At 38.3% G+C, this 8,566-nt stretch overlaps 1 long non-coding RNA gene across 1 annotated transcript in view; it reads left to right on the top strand.

The window, feature by feature from the left end:
• Positions 1 to 560: 560 nt before the first annotated feature.
• LOC140505249 (uncharacterized) overlaps positions 561 to 8,566 on the top strand; it is a 54,057-nt gene continuing 46,051 nt past the window's right edge. The window contains exons 1-2 of the long non-coding RNA XR_011967424.1: positions 561 to 633; positions 5,541 to 5,627. This is a non-coding gene — a long non-coding RNA (uncharacterized lncRNA). The remainder of the gene's footprint in view (positions 634 to 5,540; positions 5,628 to 8,566) is intronic.

Genomic DNA, 8,566 nt, shown 5'->3' with positions numbered 1-8,566 from the left:
TATGTGTAGCCCTCTACAAAGTCTGAGGGAAAGAGCCCAGCATCCAGCTGGGGTCAGTGCTGTGCTCCCAGAAATCAGTTGGGGCAGAGATTGAGGGTGGTGAGCCATAAATTGTCTAATGAGCAAAGAGGCTAAGACGGTTTCAAGGTCCAGTCCCTGGGGGAACCTCTATTAAAGAGGAAGGAGGCAGAAAGTGAAAAATAAGGAAATATTAGCAAAAAAGAATGAAACTATCAAAGAACTTCTGCTGTTGTTATATTACTATTTCTGTCTTCTTGCAATTGTTATTTTTTTCCTTTATGAATTTAGGTGCTAAGGCATTTATAGCATATTGATATTGGCTTGTTGTCTATAAGTCCTTTCAGCATAACGTAGTATTCTTGTTTATTCCTTTGAGTGTGTGAATGTTTATTTTTGTATTATTTTATAGCACTATTAAAAATCCTGCTGTTATTCATTTGATAGTTATCAAAAGAAAAATTGTAAATTATTAACCACATGAAAGAATTCTCTGAAACACTAAAAATAAGAGAAACACCCATCAAAACAACCCTGAGGTTTCACTTTGTACCTTCCAAATTGGCAAAAGAAACAAAAGATGAGAACAGTCAACTTTAGAGGAGACATTAGAAGGTAAATAGTACATTGGTGAATTCCAACAGGGTTCCCTCCCTTGCATATGTCTCTTTCTTTTCCTTTCCATTCTTCTTTTATGACAATCAGAAGAGAACCATTTCCATGCCTTCTGTTTAATTAGACAACCTTTATGACCCCTGACAATTGGGTTCATATGTATCATTTCTCCAAGTTAGAATGTTAACTGCTTATCTGTGTTTCATCCTTCCTTATTTGTGTTCATCTTTCCCTCTTTATGTTTCTCTTAACTCTTGTGTTTGAACTTTAAAGTGTCTATATAGTTTGGTCTCTTTATCAGGAATGCTTGGAAGTTCTCTATTTTATTAATGATCCATTTCCCCTCATAGAATTTTACTAAATTTTTCTGGATAAGTTATTCTTGGCAGTTAGTCTACATTCTTTGCTTCTGGGAGATCATATTCCAAGTTCTTCACTCCTTTATGGTGGTGACTGCTAAATTATGTGTGATCTTTACTGTTTGTATTTTAATTCCTTCTTTCTGGCTGCTCAGAATATTTTTTCCTTGATATGGAAGATTGAATTTTGGCTAAATTGTTCCTAGCAGTTTTCCTTTTGGGATTTCATTCAAGAAGTAACCAGTGAATCCTTTCTATTTTTACTTTGCCCTTTGGTTCTAAGAAACCTGGGCTGCTTTCTTTTAGATTTCATGAAATATATCTAGGCTCTTTTTTTATTTATGGCTTTCAGGTAGTATAAGAATTCTTAAATTTTTCGTACTCAGTCTGTCTTACAGGTTAGTCATAGTTGCTTTGAGATAACACATTTTCTTCTTTTTTTTCATGTTTTGATTTTAATATTTCTTGTTTTATGGATTTATTTGCTTCTGTTTGGTCCATTTTAATTTTCAGGGAGTTTGTTGTATGAGCAAGGTTTCATGCCTCTTGTGCCAAGCTCCCTTTCCTGTGATTTTTTTCTATAGCTCTCATTTCTTTTTCAATGTTTTTTCCTCTAGTGTTCTCATTTCATTTATTTAAAAAAAGCATTTTTAACATTTGCTTCATTTCTTCCAAAAATTCTAGTTGAATTTATGTTTAAGCTGCTGTTTCTTTTTCTGAGAATTAGCTTGTAGATGTTTTGGAGTTATTATTTTCCTCTGGATTTGTGCCGTGTGTGTTTGTGTGCGTGCACACACATGTACACACACCAGATTTATGCCTCTATCACCATAATAGCTCTTTATGGTAGACTTGTTTTTCTGCTTGTTCATTCTTCCATCTTACTGCCTGAATCCTGAAAAGGGCAAGTCTCTGCACACTTCTATAGAGAATATTTGGGCTGGTCTTATTGCTACTTTCTTGGATCATTTAACATTGTGTTATTTCAGGATCTCAGATTGGGAACTTAAAAGCTTTCAGTACTCTCAAAGAGGTCTGATTCAGGGCAAATATAATCATTGCTCTCTTGGTCCGAGCTCTGCAAGATCCTGACTTGGGTTTGGATTTGAGCAACAGTAGACTGTTGCTGGACTCAATTATTATCAACCAACTGGTTCAGAGTGACAGAATTGTAGACTTCCCCTTTGTTTAGGATTCGTGCCCTAGCTATTCCTCCTTAGGCTTCATACTAAGCTGCAAGCTTGAACTGAGACCCTGATCTATTCCTGGGGGATGAGTCACAATGCTGATGCTTGTTTCTGAAATTACTGTTCTCTTGTAACATAAAGTAGGGCTTGAGTTCTCGCCTTAGTCTGGACTACCACCCCTACAAGAAGATTCCTCCTCTGCCCACCCTGTATCTATGACCCAGAACTTAGAAAAAAGAGAACTATCAACTGGCACCTGTACCTGTTCCCTACACAGTTTTCATCCCCTCTGTGCTTCTTGGATGCCTCCCAACATTGGAATGCTCCGCTCAGACATGCTCCTGGCCAGACTGCTTCCCCAGGGTCCACAGACTTCTCTGTCTCTCTATCTGATCTTGACTGGAAAAATGACTCACTATGGTTTTTTTCTAGGATTTCCCAATCAGAATTTGATCTGGCATGTTTCTTAGATGTGTTTAGAAGAGAGATTTTTTTTCAAGGGAACTCATTGTACTTTTTCCTTCTGTGCCAAGTTCTTGTTCCTACCTCCTAGTTTAGTGTTCGCTTATTTTTAACAGAAATGGATGTTGTATTTTGTCATAAGTTTTTTTCTGCATCTATTGATATAATCATATGATTTTTATTGATTTTGTTATTAATAAAGTTTATAGCTTTTAAAAAATTATTAAATCAATCCTACATTTTGGGATATAAATCCAATCTCATCACAGTGTATAAACTTTGTAATATATTGATTTTCTCACTCTGCCAATATTTTATTTGAAATTTTTTCATTTATGTTAATTAGAAAAATGTTCTCTAGTTTTCTTTTTACAATTTTGATTCTTCTTGGCTTATGTATCAAGACTATATCAGTGCTTTAGAAGAAATTTGATGGGATCCTTTCTTTTGCTATTTTTCAAACAATTTATGCAATATTGAAATTAATTTTTCTCTGGTTGTTTGATAGAATTAATTTGTGAATTTTTTTTCTTTTGGAAGTACATTTATGGCCTGTTCCTTCTTCTGAAAAAATTCTCCGTTTTTTCTTCTGACAATTTGAATATTTCATATTTTGTAAATATTCATTTAAGATGTTGCTCTTTTGGGCATACAGTTGAGTAAAATAGTTTCTAATAACAGACTTTGCTTCCTCTTCACTTGTGAATTCCTTTTCATTTTTAATACTAGTAATTTGTTTTTTTTTCTTTGAATCGGTTTAGATAATGACATCTATTTTATTGATTTTTAAAAAGAGATCCTAGTTTTCTTTATCAGTTCAATGGCTTTTGTTTTAAATTTTGTTCATTTTAATTTTCAGTGGTATTCCCTTCATTGGGAGGCTTGTGCCTTATCTCTGAAATAACTTCACATATATATTGTACATATCTTGTACATACATATTTGTTTGCATGTTGATTTCCCCACTAGAATGTGACTATCTTTTGCTCTTTTTTTGTATTTCTAGTTCTCACAGGACTTAGCACATACTATGCCCTTAATAAATGATGGTGACATTGATAAAATAGGTTAAAGAGACTACCAGTTCTGCCCTGGTAATTTCTACCATCTTGTTCTTAGAGTTAATCAAAGATTTCCATAAAACAGATGGAATAGGATGGGCTTATGCTTAGAGAGCATCAGTGTGCTCAGCTGATACAAATTCCCCTTTTGGGAGAAGCTGAAAGCCTGTTTCTGGGACAGTCATGAAGATATATAATGGAAGTACCTTGGGGAGATGTTGAAGAGGTACAGGTATTCTCTGGTTGGTTCTAGTTGGCTAACTACATGATTAGTAGGTGTCTCTTTGATTTGCTTCAGAGACATTCAGAAAGGACTGGAGCTTCAGCCATTTTTCTCTTTGGCTCTTTCTTGGTTTGGCGCTTTCACTGACATCCAATGAGAGAGAATGTTGAATGGGGAGAGCCTTTGAGCCTTCTCTCTTCTGAGATTGGCATGTAGCCCTATGAAAATAGGTCATTTATTGTTTTATTTGCTTTGTCCTTTGTTCTTTTGTATTTTAAGTAAAGGAGGCTCCAACTTTGTGAGTTTCTAAAGGTCTAGAGAGTGAGCCTTTGGGTACCCAGGAGATATGAGCCCATGCTGAGTTTGGAAGTTACCTTAGTATCCATGCCTTGGGTCAACAATGAACGACCTTTGGAACTGACCTTTGAGATAGCCTAGTAGTACCTGAAAGCAATGCTGCATTTGAAGTGAGATATGAAACACTGTGCCCCCCAGGTGAGGGAAAGTGCATGTTCTTTTGTTCTTAGGATATTTTCAAAGTAAATAATTCTTTGTAAGAGTTAATTGATGTGAATTACTTAAATAGGAAAGAGGCATTAGGGAGTTACTAACCTCTGACAACTCAGGTTAACCAATGAGGGCTTTGAGCTAATAACATATAAAGAAGAGACTCCCTCAAACCTCCAAGGTACCCCAAAAATCCTAAGGAGAAATTGTAGCAGGACTTTCTCTGGGAGAGTGGGACCCAAGCAAATTAACTAAACACAGCATAGACTCAAGCCCCCTATTTTCAGCCTCTCCCTACTCTGACAGCTTATAAATTGGATTCCATCCTGAGATAGCCCTTCCACAAGCTGCTGGGCTACAGCCTTTAATATTAACAACCCAACTTTATTTTGAATTTTCCTTACGATAATCCTGTGGGGTTGGTCGCAAAAGTATTATCATCACTCCCATTTTGCAAAGACCATTGAAGACTTTTCTCAGATGGGTATGAACTGTTAGGACCAAGATGTGAACTAAGGGCTCTTCACTAAGGCCAACACTCTTCACCATACCAGGGTACTCCTTAAAGGTGACTCTAAAAGTTCTCTTTTTCTTGTCAAGAAGCCTACAGTGAGGAATGCTAGACCTGACTCCTTGGGTCAGTCTTTCCTCTGCAGTCCAGTTGATGAAATCAACTCAGAAATTCACACCTCCCCAACACACCTGGCCCCTGGGATCTCATCTTTCCCCTCACTGGAGAGAGTGGAGGATGGACATTAGAGACCTCCTCTTGGATCCTTCATAATTTAAGGATGGCACCCAGGGAATTCTCATTTTTTCCTACCCAACTAATTTTCTAAATTTCATCTTCTCTAGAAACTCATCATTCCACAAGATGAAATCAACTCAAGCTCATAGCTCCTCAGATAATTTACCTGGTTTCTTTGTTGCCCCTCTTTGCCCTCTTTTTCAGCTTCTTTTTATGTGTTGTCTCCCACATCAGACTGTAAGTTCCTCAAGGGCCTGTAATGTCTTGTGTCTTTTTTTTTGTATTCCTAGAACTTAGCACAGTACCTGGCACATGGGCTTAATAAATGTTAATTGACTCTGTCTCTGTTTCTTACTTAAGCTCATAGATTTAGAGCTAGAAGGGAACAGACCAGAGGAGTCATCTAATTCAACAACCTCATTTTCTAGAAACTGAAGCCCCAAGAAGGTAAGTGTCTTACCCAAGGTCACATGGGGAGCAGGTAAGCAGTTAGAATTCCAACTCAAGCCTTCTGTCAAATCTAGCATTGCACTGGATCTCGGATCTCAACTCCCTTCTTCAGTTAATTTAAATCAGACTCTTGATTTTTCCACGAGGGCAACAGCTCAATCCTGTCCTTGAAAATATTAAGTGTTTAACTTTGCCAGGTCTACCTTTCTTTCTCCTCTATCCGCTGTGGTTATGTATACTCTGAGCCCAAGCCCCCCTTTTTTTTTGTGCCCAAATTTTTTTACTTTTGTGCCACTGAACACCAGAAGAGGGAGCCTGTGAGCTCCTGATCAAGCCCATAGAAAACATATGCCTTTTTAGAATAGGATGAACTCATTTACCTACTGAGTACCTGTTTGTGGCCAGAGGTGAGATACGATTGAGGACACAAAAGAACCATAAAATCTAGCATGGTTGGAAGGAATTTTAGGATTATAGATTATAGATTAAGATCTGGAAGGTGTCTCAGTGATAAAGGGCTAAACCTGGAGTCAGGAAGACTCATCTTCCTAAATTCAAATCTGACCTCAGACACTTACTAGCTGTGTGACCCTGGGCACGTCACTTAACCCTGTTGGTTTCAATTTTCTCACCTGCAAAATGAGCTGGAGAAAGAAATGGCAAACCACTCCAATATCTTTGTGAAGAAAACCCCCAAATGGGGTCATGAGGATGAAGTCACAAATATGGCTTCGAACTTCTTGAGGACAGTGACTGTGTTTTATTTTTTCTGAGAGAGAGAGACAGAGAGAGAGAGAGACAGAGAGAGAGACAGAGAGAGAAAGACAGAGACAGAGAGAGAGACAGACAGAGAGACAGAGACAGAGAGACAGAGACAGAGAGACAGAAACAGAGAGACAGAGACAGAGACAGAGTATTAAATGCTTATTATGTTCCAGGCAATGTGCTAGGTGCTAGGGATGCAAAAACAAGTACAGTGCCTGCCCTCAAGGGGCTTATATTCTAATGGAGGAAGGAACATACGTATAGGGGAACCTGAAGGGAATAGAGCTGTTACTAGAGAGAGGCCAGGAAATGGCCACAGTAAGCCACACTCCAAGCAAAACAAAAGGTGAAAGCTCACTCTTCAGAACCCGATGCCCTGGGGTAGTATCACCAAATATTTGTTAAATTAAATTGAATGAAGAATATAAGGACAAGACAGAAAAAAAATCACTCTACCAATAACATAGCTGATGAGGTCAGCGTCACTTGGCAGACTTTAAGTCAAGAAGACCTGAGTTCCCATTCTGCCTTTGATACTTAACAGCTTCCTGACCCTGAATTTGTCACTTAAAATCTATGAGCCTCAGTTTCTTTATCTGTAAAATGAGCAATACCTGAAGTGTAGTTTCATGGTAACACTAATTCCACAGGCCAGACTAAGTTGTAGAGTGGGTAGTTAAAATCAAGGGTTTTTGTCAAGTGAAAGCACAAGTCTGGGCAAAAACAAAAGAATACAAAACAAAAACTATGTCCCAGAGCTGTTGTAGTATTCAGATGAAATAAAGTGTACAAAGTACTTTTCTTTGTAAACTGTAAAGCTATGTAAATGTCAACTGTTACTACAGCTAGGCAAGTTGCTAGGCCTGTTTCCCAACTCCAGTACACCCTGTGGTTCATGAATTAGAGAATGAAGCAAAGGAGAATATATTTCTGCACCAAAATGTGTGGTGAGTAAGATCCAGAAGAGGAGAATCAATGTGGGGAGTATTTGTCTTATCCATCAGTTAGGGCTGTCTTCTCAGCACGCCTTCCATCACAACACCCTCCAGCTTCTGTGGCTTCGGTGAAAGTACATCTCCAATGAGAAGACAAAGACCCAGACAACCCTAAGTCAGGCAACAGAATTCCCAACTTGCAAAACGGAGGCCCTTGTCCTCAACCACTTTAACCCCACTAAGATTCAGATATCCTATAAGTCTGAAAGAGTCTCTCTCTGTGTGTCTCCTTTTCTCTTTCTCTCTCTGTCTGTCTTTCTCTCTCTTCCTCTCTCCTCTGTCTGTCTCTCTTCTGTCTTCTTCTGTCTCTTTGTCTCTCTGTTTGTCTCTTTCTCTGTCTTTCTCTCTCTCCCTTTCTCCTCTGTCTCTCTCCTCTGTCTATCTTTCCTGTCTTTCTCTTCTCTCTCTCCCTCTATACCCTCCTATTCGAAGCAAAAGTGTAATAGGGATGACTAGGGCAAGAAGAACTTGGGGAATGTGAGAAGGAAGAGAAAGGAATGTGGACTGGCCTCACTGACAAAGGCTGAGACTGAGGTTTGAAGGGTAGGTAGGAAAAAGAAAAGGAGCAAGACCAGCTGAGAGAGAGACTAAGCTATTATAACAGCAGGAAGAAAAATGTTATCCCAGGAAGGTAAAATGTTCTTTTTAATCTCTTGCTTCCAGGCACAAAATGAAATACTCAAATTAAGAGTAATTATCAGCCTCCGAGCAAATGCAATTGTAATTATGGCAGGACACTGGCTTTTCAGATTCAAGTATATTTAGTTCAGTTGCCCCTAAATTAAGCAAACAGCACATCAGGAAAGAATCAATTATTTTACAGATCACAGGACACACTCTAATGAAGGGCAAGGCCCACTTCTTCCTTCATTGGATACTTGGTGGAGTGGACTGAGCCTAGATTTGGAGTCAGAGGCCTTGGATCCAAATCCTAGCCCTGTCATTTACTACCCGTGTGATCCTCACTAAGGCAATGAACATCAATTACTTCAGAATTTTAATAACTATTTTATGTAGTGTTTTAAGTGTGCAGAATGCTTTAATACATTACCTTACTTAATCCTCTGGGATATGGACTGTTGTTGTCCCCATTTTATAGATGATGGATAAGGAATGAAAGGAAGAAAGAAAAGAAAGGAAGGATGGAAGAAAGGAAGGAAAGAAAGAAATGAAGGA

The sequence above is a fragment of the Notamacropus eugenii genome, chromosome 5 (assembly GCF_028372415.1).
Source record: "Notamacropus eugenii isolate mMacEug1 chromosome 5, mMacEug1.pri_v2, whole genome shotgun sequence".
In the NCBI taxonomy this organism is placed as follows: Eukaryota; Metazoa; Chordata; class Mammalia; order Diprotodontia; family Macropodidae; genus Notamacropus; species Notamacropus eugenii.
Note: the sequence above shows the minus strand (reverse complement) of the source record. Positions and strands in the feature narration are given on the sequence as shown.